This window comes from Lissotriton vulgaris, chromosome 4_1 (genome assembly GCF_964263255.1).
Source record: "Lissotriton vulgaris chromosome 4_1, aLisVul1.2, whole genome shotgun sequence".
Lineage (NCBI taxonomy): Eukaryota > Metazoa > Chordata > Amphibia > Caudata > Salamandridae > Lissotriton > Lissotriton vulgaris.
In genome coordinates this window covers 768,979,024-768,995,454 of record NC_141691.1, presented here as the reverse complement: position 1 = coordinate 768,995,454, position 16,431 = coordinate 768,979,024, and the positions used below count along the sequence as shown (strand labels likewise).

The window sequence follows — 16,431 nt, the reverse complement described above, 5'->3', positions numbered from 1 at the left end:
CCTAACGGAATACCGGTAGAGTGGTACAAGTCCATGGCTCCAGACCTCAGTGCCCCATTACTGGCCATGTATTTAGAGAGCAGGGACAGACTAGAGCTGCCGCTGGATCAACGCACGGCCACGATTGTAACGATACCCAAACGGGGGAAACCCCCGACAGAGTGTACCTCGTACCGCCCGATATCATTATTGAACATTGAGGCCAAGATACTAGCTAAACTTCTAGCTACCCGCTTGCTGCCCCACCTCAGTACCTTGATCCACCCTGACCAGTCGGGCTTTATGCCCCACCGGAGCACTACGATGAATCTCAGAAGAGTCCACGGAGTGTTAGCCCGAGCGCACCTCCTCACGGAGCAAGCTATGATTCTCTCTCTCGACGCTAAAATGGCGTTCGACCTAGTAGAGTGGGAATATCTTTTCGTGGTACTGGAACGCATGGGATTCGGACCGAAATACATAACATGGGTACGGCTGCTTTATACGAAGCCCGTTGCACAGGTGGTAGCCAATGGCCACATATCGCCGAGATTCCCTCTGGGCAGGGGGACGAGACAGGGCTGCCCCCTGTCCCCCCTGCTCTTTGCACTGGTGCTTGAACCTCTGGCTATCCAGATCAGATCCACACCCCTGTTCGCAGGCATCAAATGGGAGGAGGGGTGGGAGGACAAAGTCTCGCTATACGCAGACGACATGCTCATCTACATGACCGCACCTGATACCGGCATCCCAGCCCTGCTAGACCTATGTGACACGCACGGGCGCGCATCGGGCTACACTCTCAACTGGTCGAAATCCACCTTATATACGTTAAAAGGCCCGGCGCCGAGACTACAGGGGAACTGTCCACTGCTTACGACATCGGCCTCTTTCAAATACTTAGGTATTGTCATCACGAGCGTGGAAGCAGACTTTTTTGTTAGCAACCTAAAACCACCCATAGATCGCCTGCGAGCAGATGTTAAACATTGGGCGGCCCTGCCCCTGACCCTACTGGGTAGGGCGGCATTGTACAAGATGATGGCCCTCCCGAGGCTCCTCTATGTCCTGGAAAATACTCCACACCTGGTACCACCGCGTTACTTCAAACAGATAGTGGCGCTGGTTACTGTCCTGCTCTGGAATACAGGCCCGGCGCGTATAGCGTACGACAAGCTGGTAAAAAGCTGGTACGAGGGGGGCATAGCGCTCCCCAACATTCAGCTATATTACTGGGCGGCCCAACTCAAAATTATAAACTACTGGATCCACGCCCCAAAAGACGACCCGGCCTATCGGGCGGATTGGTCACAACTTGGGACGGACTGTATGCTGTCCGTGCTCTACAACAAGTCACAACTGAAGACCCTAATTGGTCCGACCAAACACACGGCGGCCCTATGGCACATGGCACAGGCCCGTCTGGGATGGGCAGGTCGAATCACCAAAATGACGCCCTTGTGGGACACGAAGGCATTGGGGAACCTGAGAGGCTGTAGGGGATTTGAGCTGTGGGATTCCATAGGCATCTCTACAGTAGGGGACCTCTGGGACAATGACACAGTAATACCGTTTCCGCACCTGCAACAGCAGTACAACCTTGGACCCACAGAGACATTTAGATATGTCCAAATTAGACATGCATTACTGCAGGCAATCCCTACAGGCACCACTCTGCCGGACTCCTCTCCGTTGGAGGATAGACTACTAACGGAATTCATGCTCCAAAGTGCCACCTCCCTTACATATAAAAAACTGATCAATAATCTCAAAGACCCAACGCTAAAACTTAAAGAAAAATGGGAAAGGGAACTAGGTGAGACAGACGAATTCGAATGGAATGAGGCGCTGGCCTCCCCGAAGGAGGTTGGAATCTCTAGTAAGCTCAGACTGGTACAACTTAAAATCCTACACCGCATCTACTACACCAGGACACTGTTGCATAAAATACAGAGAGCACTGCATCCCTCCTGTTTGAGAGGCTGCGGGGAGGAAGGGACACTGATACACACACTATGGGAATGCCCACAAATACGCGAATTCTGGAGACAGATACTCCGCTCAATCTCCCAGGCCCTTAAACTTTCCATATTACCTGAACCACGCAAATGCCTTTTGAACATCTGGGACCCCAATGATCTGGGTAGATACGAACTGATTTGGGCATCATTGGCTATGACAGTGGCTAAGCGGGATATAGCACAGAAATGGGGGGCGCCGGACATACCCACCGCCAGTAGATGGGCTAAAAACATGGACATCCTAATGGTGACAGAGAGAGCAGTTTACGTACTTCGGGCAGCGCCCCGGAAGTGGAACAAAGTTTGGGCGGCATGGAACATATACAGAGGGGAAATCTGTGAACCCTTACCAGAGGGAGAGGACTTAGACTCGGAGGGGGAGGAGGAGTAACGGAACGGATGCGGGGCAGTTACCTCAATAACAGGACAACGAGACATTGGCGGCACTAACCTGGTCATATACCAAAGTGCAAGTGGAGACACAGGCTACTACGAGCTGTGGGTGAAACAAAAGGGTTACGATGACACATGGTTGGGGGGGTAAGTTGGGAAGTTAGTTGGTAATGTTTTAAATGAAAAGAGATGTTGCCATTGCTGGTATAAGAGGGAGGGGTTATCAGAGGATTGCAATTTACACAATGTAACAGACGATTGATGTATATACAAGACTCGGGAAGCCGCAGGCGACATAGTCCTTGTTACGAAAATGTCGCTCATCAAATATAGAAATGATAATTTATACGATATGTAACGATTGCCGAAAGAATGTATGCAATTGATTAACCACTATTCCTTCCTGTCAATAAAGTTAAAAAAAAAAAAAAATCTCAGACTTTTGTTCTGAAGGTTAATGGTTCAAATCTTCCATTTGTCTAAAAAAAGACCAAGGACCCCATTAGGATGGCGGGCGGATCGCCCTCGCAAGGCCGGCGGTAGCCATCGCCAGCCTGGCGGGGCGATCTGCCCGCCATCTTGCCGGAATGACCCCCCACCATATTATTATGGCTGAGGTTCCACGGCGGACGGAAAGACCATCCGCCGCTTTTCCGCCCCGGTCACCTTGAGACCGGGCGGAAAAGGGTTCTATATGGTGGCGGTGTCTATCAGACACCGCCAGCCATATTTGAATGGGCATTTTCCAATGCCTTTCTGTGGCGGCCATGGAAAGGCATATGGAGTCTGCTTTGGGGGACTGTTGCGGGCCCCCAGGGACTGTGAGGGGGGGTGCACATAGGGGGTACCTATGGTATCCCCATGCAGTTCCATGCACAAAATGGCAGGCACCGCGCGGTGCCTGCCATGTTGTGCATTGAAGTGAACAGCATGACTTCCTGGCATTGTGGCGGGCAGTGCTGACTGCACCGCCTGCCACAATGACAGGAATGCTGGATGCCCCCACCACTGTGGCAGGCGCATCTTAATGTGCCCCACAGGACCCCCGCCCTTATGGCAGGCGGTCCCTTTTTGCGATGGGATGACGGGCGGAAAAAGTCCGCCCGTCATCCTAATGGGTCCCTAGGTTTTCAAATTTGAGCTCCATTCCAAACAGCATCAACGTCAATGAAAGGTACATTTTATCATTTTGTAGTAAAAGGTCACATTGATTTTCTTCAGTATTTCAGTGTCCAAATAACAAAGCACCTTCTCTCTCTCTTCCTCCTCCACTTCTCAAAATGATGTGTCCTATACTGAAGATATTGTTGCAGCCACCCATGGAAGCCCACTGTCTAGAATTTTTGGATCGAATGTTATATGTAAATTTTCACCACCTAGCATAGTGACAGGTGGAATAGGGCTCAAGGGGCTAGATTCTCCTTATGAGGGATAGTGGTTCAATTCTTCCTGTCTCCATGGGCATGTTTTTTCTTCAAACGTGAGCTCCTTTACAAAAGGTTTCAAAGTTCCTTCAAAGGTTAATATTTTCTCCACAAACTCGGGGTACACTAACCAACCTGTGTTGAGAGGCTTATAGGTGGCCTCTGCTGGATAATAGGTGCCCTCCGACATTGCTAATCGCTCACAGGCTGGCTAGCTGGACTGGCTTCAGATGTCTTCATCCACCACCGTAGTCTTCTGTGGGACACCCAAACAATGCCTGCCAAGGTACCACAACACAACATGGTCAACAACGAGTGGCTGCTATGCTGCTGTACCACCGGCAGCAAGTAAGCAGGGCAGATAAAGCATGGCGAGGGGTGGAGCAGGTAAGTAAGTAAGTAGATTATTAACCGTGTGATTAATTAAAATCTTTACAGTATAAAAACACATAATCAACAACCCTCCGCCCCAACTCCTGCCACCTTCACTGCCTCCCATCCCTTGAAGTTAAAACGCACCGTGCTTGCAAGTACACCAATTATTGCTTGGACCCTTCTTAGCCTACAAGCGGTATAGTACATTTTAATTGCGCTACCTTTTCCTTAAAAATGGTTTTAAAGTGTAAATTCTTTCCCTTTAACTCCATCGCTGCTAATGGATTTCCCCTCCTGTGCTGCCCCTCATTGAAATGGGTGTGGTTGTGACGGAACCATTCCGTCATCAGCACAGCCCAACCGTGACTGATGACGGAATGGTTCCGTCACAAGCATTGAAGGGGTTAAGATAGGGATTTACTTCTGTTATGGGAGCATTGCCCTGGAAGCTGGTAAAAGTTCAATAGATACTGGTCTCCCCCCTCCCGGCCACCCATCCCTTAATTACCTAAAACACCCCAAACTGGCTAAGGCCCCTTCTATTGGTGAGACCCTTTTTTGCCATAAGTGGTGCGTTTTTAATGATTACTATAAAATCGGTTGAGAGAGTGGAGTCATTGCCGTCAGGGGGGGAACAATATATCTTGCCCTGACATTTCCCCCAAGGGTTGTATGATGTTACAATGAATACCGTTGCAACGCATGCCTTTACCACGCATGTGTTACAACGGAATTCCTTTCCCACGCATCTCCTTTACTACGAAAATGCCTTTAACACGCACATTTTTACAACGTTTTTCGTTGTGAAACTATGCATGTTATTGGCATTTTTATGTTAAAGGATATCTCCTATCACTGTAAATTAACCCTTATATTGTTCCCCTGTGAAACCACCCCCTCATTCCTCCTTACCTCTCCACGTCCTCTTCTTTCCAATCCCTTCCGATGTGACGTTTCACGTTGTTTAGAGGAAACGGAAATCTCTTTCCGTTTCCTCTAACGATGCCGATTGCCTCCATATTTCTTCATCTTTCTGAATCTGGTGAGTTTCTTTTGGGGGGGAGACCCCCCAGCCCCGACCCCCCTTTATTTAACCTGCATGTTTTTTTGGGTGGTGGGGGGAGCCCCCCCAATCCCAACCCTTTTTTTTTGTTTCCTTTTGCACACATGCCTTTACTACTGTAGAAGACCAAAGGTCTAAATAATCCAGGATCCAAATGTAGAAATAAGAGTACATTTATTTCATAGGTTACAACCACAGGAGGAGCGCCTCATCAGCCCGGAGTCCGACAAGCAACTGACAAAGCCCATCGAACCCCAGACTGCAGAAGGCTCCTAACAATCAAACAACATTACATTCCACCAGCCCTTCTCCCTGTGGAAAAAGATTATTTTTCGCAGTTTATGTCCCATCATACACCCTCTCAGTCACGCCCCCGAGCCCATCATGTCGGAAAACGAAAAACGAGAACACGCGCAAACCTGATCACGCGCACACAAAAGTTGCACACGCACTCTCCTTCCTCTAAAATTCAAATGTACATTCTTATGGTTAGAGCGATGCCGAGAAACAGCTTCGCCACTCAAACTGTACATTCCTATGGTTAAGCCGATTCCGAGAACAAGACCCCCCATTTGTAACCATTTCCCTATAATTGGGCCGATTCCGAGAAATAGGCCCCGTTTTGCTAAACCACGACAACCAACTCTGAGAAGAAGAGCCCCCGTTTGCTGAAAGACACAACACCAGACATCCTGTTAACGACCAGTTCTCCTTTTTTCTCTCTCTCTCTCTCTTATCTAAGGAACAAGCCTATGATTATTTCTCAATGCTCTGCTTCTGCTGTGCCTTCCTCATGATTAAAGACACAGTCACGCTTCTTCCTGCCATGACTTCTGTATGATTTTGACACAGTAACATTGCTATGATTTCTGTAAAATTACGACACGGCTATCCGAGTTTTACTGACTTCTGTATTGTTACAAACGCAGCTATCCGAGTTTTGCTCAAGGGAAGCTCCTTCCTCTTTTATATGTATAAATACCATGTCCTCTTTAATGAAAGTTAGAGATTCTTCCGATCATCCTCAGGTGACGGAGCTCTCCCTTAACTCGAGTTACTGAATAAAGACCCTGAATTCGAACCAGCACCGTCTCTGCTCTTCATACTTGACCTTATTGATATTATAGAAATTCCGATCAAGGTAAATTACTAAAATATTTACCACAGCAAATTGGCGCCCGAACAGGAACTTCCCTTTCTCCCCACACGCCGGTGATGCGGACCCAAACCGGTCTCTTCAAGACATCGACGGACTTCAAAAGAGTGCACGCTGCAGGGTGTTCCTGCATGAACTCCTTCGTGTCCGAGAGAGGCTGTACCGGGTCTGAGCATCCATACGAGGCGGTGAGGACGACAGCGGAAGTCTCGACTCAGAGCCCGAAGCCTGTCAAGATTACCGAGTCCGAGGTCTTCAGAATCCCGCCAAGTCGCCCGATCAAAAGCGCAGCGCAACTAGTCCAGTGTCCAGATCTTCAAGATCTTTAAGTTCTCTGCACCTCGGTGAGTACTGCTGGGGGTGTTTCAAGACGGGTTCTGATTTATTCAGAGCACGGTCAAGACGGGTTCTGATTTTTCAGAGCACGGTCAAGACGGGTTCTAGGTTTCTAGAAAACGGTATGTTTGTATTCTGATACTCAGGATATATCAAGTTATCAAGTGTAAGTTTTTGTTGTTTGTTGTCACAATGCCTTTGTTTTCAAAGTTGTGTAAACTGGGTACCCGGAGGGGATTACTGGAACAAGATGTACCAGTCCACCCAAAGGATACTCCTGGTTTTCTTATGTACACCAAGTATGGCATAGGTGCCGTTTTGTACTTGGGTTTGTGGAAAGAGTACACTCAAGATTTAGAAATTGCGATTAGATGGCCAAAGAGTGGCACATGGGATTTGAAGTGTATCATGGCAGTTGAAAAGAAATGTTGGGAAAAGAAAGCAAGACCCTCGATGTTAGAGAGTATTGAATTATGGCGAAAGGAAGCACATCAAAGGGAACAGAAAGAGCAAAGGAAAGTAGAGAAAGCAATAGAATGTCAGAAGAAAGTAAGATGAGAAAGTTACGAGAACAGAAGGCGGATATTCATTTTGAACAAATAAAGAGGGAGGCCTCGGCCTCTGTGACAGGAATGCATCCCGTCCTTTCACAAAAGACAGAGTCCGAGCATAACCCTAGTATTCCCACAGCACCCCCATGTCCTAAAACTCCTTCTGCTCCCAAAGACTTCATTACCACCTACTTAATGGAACCTTCTCCTGCTTATACCAATCAAATAACAGCCAGACGAATAGTCACCCAGACTGAAACCATCTTTGACACCTCAAGCGGGGATCCACCCATGTTAGAATGTGATTACGACCCGACCCCAGGGGAAGGCTCACAAGTAGATATCTCCCTTCGTCTACGAGAAGCTCTAGAAGGTATACAGGAGGTATCGAATGTCGCAAATTGTTTGAACAAAATCTACGAAACTCTCCGAACGAGAGAAAATTTAGAAGCCCTACAGGAAGCTATTAAAATAGACCCATAGCACATAGAAAATGCCTCTCACGATTCATGATCACCTGTTTTATCAGAATGATAGCCAGTGTAGGAAAAAGAGTTCCTGATGATTTATTACAACTAGATCAAGCAGTGGTTGCAGGTAGCTATAATAAGATAAAATAAATAGATCTCTTTATTCCTCTCTTTACAAGCAAGGTTTCTGACTTCCATCGAAAAGACACCCCTACTCAGGAAATAGAGAACAAGTGTACAGACAGGGAAGAAGAAACTCCTTTTCAAGGAGCAGTACGCTCCCGTATCCCTCGTTCCCAGAATAGTGGACAAATCAAGATCAAAACTAAGAAACTGTCAACTCCTACAGATAGATTGTTCCAACGAACACAAGAAGCTCTAGATGAGTGGATGGACGACGAACCTCCACTCACTACCCAAGAAAAAGAACTAGCTTGATCAAGCACCCATTGGGTATCTCAATACTCTATATATGGCCCTGATATAGTTGCTCAAATGTTTCTATCGATCCCTCTAACGTCCCAAAGGTTAGCAAGCATCTATATGGTTCAACACCTCATTACGATGTACGAAGATACTGGTTGCCCGCCCAAAAAGTTACATTCTCTCTTACGAGACTGCTTAGAAGGGAGGTGGGTGGCCAGGGGACAAGAATTCCTTAATATCTTCCTTGACCTACGACAGCGATATGTTCAATACTTTTCAGACAGTTATGAGGCAAATCCCTATCACTATGACCAAGGGCAGTTCCCCCTCCGAGAAGTACATCCCGTTGTAGATTCTGGAGGAAAGCTACAACAAACATTTGTATACACACCCCTGACAAAAGTAGAAATACTAGAAATGAAGAAAATGGTCCCTTCTCACGAAAAAGATCCTTCGGGTTTTCATAGGGAACTCAAGGATATTCTTCAAATGGGTTCCTTTACCTATAAGGATCTCAATATTCTCCTTAAAGTCCTACTGCCTCAAGGGACATATGACAAACTAAAAGGAAAAGATTGGGAGGTAGAAGGGAAAAAGATAGTATGGACAGCTTTAGAGACAGAAGAAAGTACTCGTGCTGCTGGACAAGGCCTGGGACCTCTAGTCCTAGAACTCCCTCGCCTTCTCCCGAAAATACTCTCCCAGTTGCTGACCACTAAGAAAGAAGATTGGGATGCTATCTCTGCATGCAAACAGAAACCAGATGAGGATGTAGGGGACTACTATTAGAGAAATGTTTTCTCATCAACAGCGGCCTCTCCTCAGGTGGAGACGCCTATAGTCGATTATTAGTCTCCAAATTCGTAGAAAATGCCTTGCCTACGATCATCAGAAATAGAGTACTAAAGGTAGAGAGTACTTGGCAAGCAAGCTCCCCTTCACAAGCACTTCAGATGCTCCAATATCACCAAAATAAGATTAGAGACGAACAAGAACAAGAAAAGAAAAGAACGAAGGATACTAAAATGAAGGTATTGGTAGCACAAACTAATACAATCCAACAGACCCCTAAACAAGCTCAAGTGTCACAAGAAAAAGTTACTTGCAATTATTGCAAAAGGCTAGGTCACTTTGTAATATTGCCACTGGGAAGACCCAACCCCGTAACTATCCCCCACGACCCTCTGTTCCCACATCAGCTCCTCTAACTGATACTAAACCTACCACCCAACTCTATCAGTACCCAGTGTCATCCTGTCCTATATTCCCCTCAATTTTATGAGACAGCTGGGAGGAACACGACAGTCGTCCACTTATCCCGTTCCCGGACGACCAAAAGGGTCCCTATGTAAATGCTAAGCTCTTAGGTAAAGAAACAAAATGTCTAATTGACACCGGGCCAGTAGGACAACAGTACAACACAACGAAGTTTCCAAGGTACCCCTCTCTGGCTCGAATAGTATTTCCTTGGGTTTTTCAGGTACACCAGTCATCAACAAGGTTTCTCAACCAGTATCACTTCAAGTTGGTCCTCTTACAACATCCACTGATTTGGTACTTACTAAGTCATGTCCCGAAAACTTACTCGGCATCCAGACGTTAAAGGAACTGGGTGCTGTGATATGCTGTTCCCCGAAAGGAATACGACTATTCCTCCGAGATTTCAAAGGTCATTTCACCACACGAGAATTAGACATCAGACTAAGAGACATTCCTGCTACATTATGGGCTACAGATCCGACTGACGTAGGGTTCATGGACATTACACCACACATGGTCACACTAAAGGAAGGTGTTGTCCTACCTCTTGTCCGACAGTACAAGTTACCTCCAGATGCAAAACAAGCCCTCATCCATATTATCCGTGACTTAATACAGAAAGGAGTAGTCAGAGAAGTACCTTCCAGCATATGTAATTCAACAGTCTTACCAGTAAGAAAGAAAACAGATGACGGTGACCCACCAGTTTACTGACTAGTGGTTGACCTACGTGAATTAAATAAGTGTGTGGTACAACAATACCCTGTGGTCTCTGACATCAGTACTCTGCTAACAGCTATAGATCCTGAAGCCACACATTTTACTGTAATTGACCTGAAAAATGCCTTCTTCAGTGTACCCATTCACCAAGACAGCCAGTACCTATTCGGATTCTCACTACAAGGTCGTAGCTTCTGTTTCACAAGAGCTCCTCAAGGATACACAGAAAGTCCCAGTATCTATAGTCAGGCACTTAAAAGACAGTTAGATGACATTGTTATGCCCTCAAATACAACATTGTTTCAATATGTCGATGACCTACTGATCACCGCACGCTCTGAACCAGAATATGAACCAGCATCACGGATTGTCCTAATGTTCTTTGCACAACATGGCCACAAGGTGTCACCCTCGAAATTGCAATTGTGTTTACAGCAGGTGGCCTACCTAGGGCACCTGCTATCAAAGGAGGGTAGGGCATTCACACCTGAAAGAATTCAACAAATTTTTTACATTCCTGTTCCTAAGACGCAGAAAGAAGTCTGTGCCTTTATTGGCCTCACGTCCTACTGTAGACAGTGGATTCCTCAATTTGCATACTTGGCCAAACCTCTGATACAGCTAACAACCACAACCTCTTCTCCATTGCCATGGACACCTGATCATACCTTTGCTTTTGACACCCTTAAACAAGCATTATGCTCTGCACCAGTCCTAGCTACACCTGATTATGCCAAACCTTTTGTCCTCTTTGTCACAGAACGGGAAGGTACAGCCTTGTCAGTGCTCACACAAACACAAGCCAACAAACATCGTCCCTGTGCTTATTTTTCTAGCACTCTTAACCCTGTTGCACAAGGTTTGCCTGCCTGTTTGAAATCTGTCGCAGCTACAGCTCTAGCAATACGACAAAGTGACTCCATAGTACTAGGACACTATCTTGAAGTACAAGTTCCACATGAAGTAGAACTACTCTTGAATAGGACCCAGACACAACACCTGACCATAGCCCGCCTCACAGGTTACAAAGTCACTCTGTTTCAACCCCACATCATCATCAAAAGATGCAATATCCTCAACCCAGCTACATTACTGCCTACTATTCCAGTTGACCATCAGATTCACGACTGCTTAGAGGTAGTCGAACTAGTCACAAAGCCCCGGTCTGATCTTACAGATGTCCCTCTAAGTACACCAGAACACACACTGTTTGTAGACGGTTCCTGTATGCGCCTCCAATCAGGCAAACTTTCAGAAGCCTATGTTGTCAATACAGAAAACACAGTCCTCTTAGCAGCTAGGATATACGTACATTCAGCACAAGCAGCAGAGCTAATAGCTCTCACACAAGCATGTGAGTGGTCTAAAGGAAAACAAGTTAACATCTACACCGATTCACAGTACGCCTTCGGGTTCGTCCACAATTTTGGAATTTTGTGCAGAGAGAGAGGTTTCCTAACCTCTCATGGAACAAAGATCCAACATGGAGATCTTATCCTCCAGCTACTAGAAGCAGTACACAGACCCACAGAAGTAGCTATACTAAAATGCAAAGCACATACCAAAGTCATAGACTCTATCACTAGAGGCAATGCTTTGGCGGACTCCACAGCTAAACATGCTGCTCAGACAGGAACACTAAGCACTGAAACCATCACTAGAACTATCTGTCCAGTTATCGATCCCACCAAAGATGTAGTAGACATCCAAATCCAAGCCACCGAGACCGAAAAGAGAAAATGGGAGGAAGAGGGAGGTACACACAAAGATCAAGGTTGGGTAACAAAAGACAAGTCCAAATGGTTTCTTCCTGACATAATGGTTCCCGTAATGATAGAAACTGCCCATGGTCCTGCCCATCTAGGAGAAAAAGGAATGTTGGACAGTCTGAATTTGATATGGCACAACAAGCATCTGCGTGCAGCAGCCAAACAAAAAGTACGAACCTGTATGATTTGCTGTCAGTTCAATCCCGGGAAAAGTGTATCAGTTGAACAAGGAGGGTTCCATCCTCCAGATTACCCCTTTGAGGTCCTCCAAATGGATTATATCCAGATGGAAAGATGTCGAGGATACAAGTATGTCCTCGTAGTAGTCTGTACCTTAACCCGATGGCCTGAAGCTTACCCTGTCCCAGACTATGGTGCCCAAATGACAGCTAAACAATTGGTGAGGGAATTTTTCCCAAGATACGGGTTGCCCAGAGTCATCTACTCTGACAATGGACAACCCTTCTCCTCTAAACTAATGGAAGCAGTTTCCCTACTGTTAGGTTACACCTGGAAATTTCACTGTGTCAGACATCCCCAAGCAGCAGGCCTGGTGGAGCGACACAATCAGACATTAAAAACCAAGTTGGCAAAAATATGCGCTGACAAACAAATTGACTGGGTGACAGCTCTTCCAGTTGCCCTGTTCTACATGCGAATAGTGGCACAATCTCGGACGGGCCTGTCACCCTATGAGATCACATATTGGAGACCTCCAAATATCTGGGTGTCCCATCTCCTAAAAAGCTAACTGATATTGACGCAAATGTACAGACAGATTACTTGGCTTTTTTGATGTCTGCACTACGTTCTTGCCGTTCACAGGTGGCTGCAACTTTTCCAGACAAGACCACGCCCGACGAGCACTCCCTTCAGCCTGGCCAATGGGTGCTCGTCCGAAATTTTGACCGAACCAACCCTCTGGAAAGGAGGTGGACGTCTCCCAAGCTGGTGCTGCTCACAACGAGGCCCGCCATCAAGGTCGAAGGACGAAAAGGATGGCTCCATGTGAGCCACTGCAAGCCCTTCTACGGACCAACTCCTTCGGACGCTGTTGCTGATCCCGAGACCAGAGACACTAAACCATCAGACTTTAAAGACACTGAAACAACAGACTCTATTTCACCCCTTCCTGAACTTTTGCCCAAAGAAGAGTACAAATTGCGGCTGCGATCTTATCCAAAACAGACTTGAGACTTTGTGCTTGACCTCGACCTACCAGTGGCTAATTAAGCCCAAGACGGACGCTTGGTGAAGCGGTTGCTGGGAAGTGTCCGGTCACTGGCACATACCTTACTCAGACTAAGCAGCCGAAATCATGAAGACAAAGACTTATTGCACAAAAACATCACAAAATCAAGTCTCCATTTTCTTTTCTATCATAATTCTTATTTTCTGCATCATGGCTTGTCTAGGTTGGCTCCTTCATCTAGCTTTTCCACTTTCTTCCCCTACGCTTTTGAACAACACTGCTATACATTCACACATAGATCTTCCCCCGCATCTCGAAAGTAGGAGAAAATAATTCTTCAATAACACATTCATCTCCACACTCCATCAACACCAACTAGTTATCAACAAAACCAACTGTTGGGTCTGCGGCTTAATGCCACACTCCGTACACGGAGGTATGCCTTTTATCCCTCTCCCTTTCGGCTATGCTGGATCTACCTATGCTCTCTCTATGATATTCTCTGTCTCTGTTAGAAACATCCCTGGAACCAAGACCAAAAACACTAGTACCTGGAACAAGATAAAAACAAAGACTGTGCGCGCTGATCAAAAGATGGTAGATTTCACTGCAACATGGGGACGAGCAGATAATAGTGAAAATACCAGTTATTTCCTCTTTAATGACACTACCTCCTTTAGAGAAACATTCTCAGTTCAGAAGAGACAGAGCAAGCAGGGAGGATGGGCTGTGCCTCATAAGGGTCTGTTTTGTGTAAGAGGTAAGGGCAACGGTCAGAAGATGGGAGACAGTGGACCTCACGCACGTACGTACTTGGCTACCTCAAGGCTGGTCCGGAAAATGCTACATTGCATTTCTCCTCCCCCCTACCTACACCGCCCCAGCAGATTATCATCTAAGTGATCCTCCGACCGTGATTAATAGACAGCGAAGGGGGGTTATGGATGCTGAAGACACAGTGGATCAAGAGGCTGGCGATTTCTTCAAAGGAATCATCCCTTTCTGGGGGCCCATGATCAATAGCCGCCACATAAGACAACTAACTCGTGTAGTTCAGGGAGCCATAAACAAGACCGCTGGTGCGTTAAGCAACATCACGGCTGAGATGGCTTCCGATAGACTCATGACGTTACAGAACCGTATGGTCCTAGATATCATATTAGCAGACCGTGGTGGCGTATGTGAACTGATCGGATCCAGCTGCTGTATATACATTCCAGATAATGCTCCCTCAGTATATTCTGCCATTTCCCGCCTTCATGTGCTTTCAAAGAAACTAGACGCAGACACCGGAGCCTGGTCCCTGACGGGATGGCTCTGGGGCCTCCTGTCCTCATGGGGGTGGGAGATCCTTACAATAATAGGTCTTGCTCTAGCCATTCTCTTCACCTGTTGCCTCTGTATTCAGTGTGGCCCAGCTCTCTGTAGTTTCTGTATCACTGCCTGCATTCCCAAACCCCAGTCCAGAAAGAAAGAAAAGGAAAGAATCATGCTACAGGAACAAGTAGACGGCCTAATGAGCATAGAAGTAAACTAAAAAGAAGAAGAATTTTAAAGGGTATATTATGGGACAAGGAGGGAATGTGAAAAAAGATTATTTTCGCAGTTTATGTCCCATCATGCACCCTCTTAGTCACGTCCTCGAGCCCATCATGTCGGAAAACAAGCAAACGAGAACACGAGCAAACCCAATCACGCGCACACAAACGTTGCACACGCACTCTCCTTCCTCTAAATTTCAAAGGTACATTCTTATGGTTAGGGCGATGCCGAGAAACAGCTTCCCCACTCAAACTGTACATTCCTATGGTTAAGACGATTCCGAGAACAAGACCCCCCATTTGTAACCTTTTCCCTATAATCGGGCCGAATCCGAGAAATAGGCCCCGTTTTGCTAAACCACAACAACCAATTCCGAGAAGAAGAGCCCCGGTTTGCTGAAAGACACGACACCAGACATCCTGTTAACGACCAGTTCTCCTTTTTTTTCTCTCTCTCTCTCTCTCTTATCTAAGGAACCAGCCTAGGATTATTTCTCAATGCTCTGCTTCTGCCGTGACTTCCTCATGATTAAAGACACAGTCACACTTCTTCCAGTCATGCCTTCTGTATGATTTTGACACAGTAACGTTGCTATGATTTCTGTAAAATTACGACACAGCTATCCGAGTTTTACTGACTTCTGTATTGTTACAAACGCAGCTATCCGAGTTTTGCTCAAGGGAAGCTCCTTCCTCTTTTATGTGTATAAATACCATGTCCTCTTTGATGAAAGTTAGAGATTCTTCTGATCCTCCTCAGGTGACGGAGCTCTCCCTTTACTCGAGTTACTGAATAAAGACCCTGAATTCGAACCACCATGGACTCTGCTCTTCATACTTGACCTTATTGATATTATAGAAATTCCGATCAAGGTAAATTACTAAACTATTTACCACACCCCCCAAAAACACAGCATTTTTACTAACTTTAGCAACCTGAACAGGACTTGTAAAAATTGAATTTCCTTTAGAAACTCTGAAGGGTTTTTTAATCATAACCCAGTCTCCAATTTCAATTTGTACATCCTTCACATTTTTGACTCTATCAAAATTTCTCTTCATCATTTCTTGTTTCTGTTTAACTGCAAAATCTAGTTCATCCTGACCACCCTTACTCAAATTAGGATTCTAGAACCAGAAGACCAAAAGCAGCAGACAAGGTCAAGCACAACGGATCTTAAAGTTCTTGAGGTTAGGATGGTGCAATCCCTTTCAACACCCGCTGCCGTAGGATGTACAATTTACCACAATGTAAAGAAACAAAAACGAAGGTGCACTCAAATGAAGTCAATAAAGAAAGTAATTTGTAAATGTCTTCTTCTTTATTCAAAAGGTATTCATGAAGCAAAGGCACAGCCAACGCGTTTCGTTCCCATTTTTTGCCTTAAGGAACTTCGTCAGGGCTGTAAAAATTACAAACATATATATATACACACATAAATATACATTAAACATAATACATGTAGACAAAAATAATCACAGCACTAAACTGAATTAGACTAACCCAACAAACAACAAGTCACACAAAATATAATACAAAATTTGATGTAACCAAATTTAAAAATATATATGACATACCATAATTTATATTATGGTTGTAGTTACTTGTGGCCTAAGAGGACAGATTCAAACAATTCTATTTACAAACACTTGTGGCCTAAGAGGACTGATCCAAACAACTCTATGTACAACATGAACAGGCTGACACATGTCTATATCCAAGTATATCTAACACCAGTCCCAGAGGGGGGGATG

General features: G+C 45.7%; 1 protein-coding gene across 1 annotated transcript in view; it reads right to left on the bottom strand.

Moving 5' to 3' along the window:
* Positions 1-3,828: 3,828 nt before the first annotated feature.
* Positions 3,829-16,431, bottom strand: part of LOC147722567 (CD83 antigen-like) — a 156,989-nt gene continuing 144,386 nt past the window's right edge. Inside the window, exon 6 of the mRNA XM_086965101.1 lies at positions 3,829-3,965. The gene's annotated coding sequence lies outside the window, so the exon portion shown is untranslated. The remainder of the gene's footprint in view (positions 3,966-16,431) is intronic.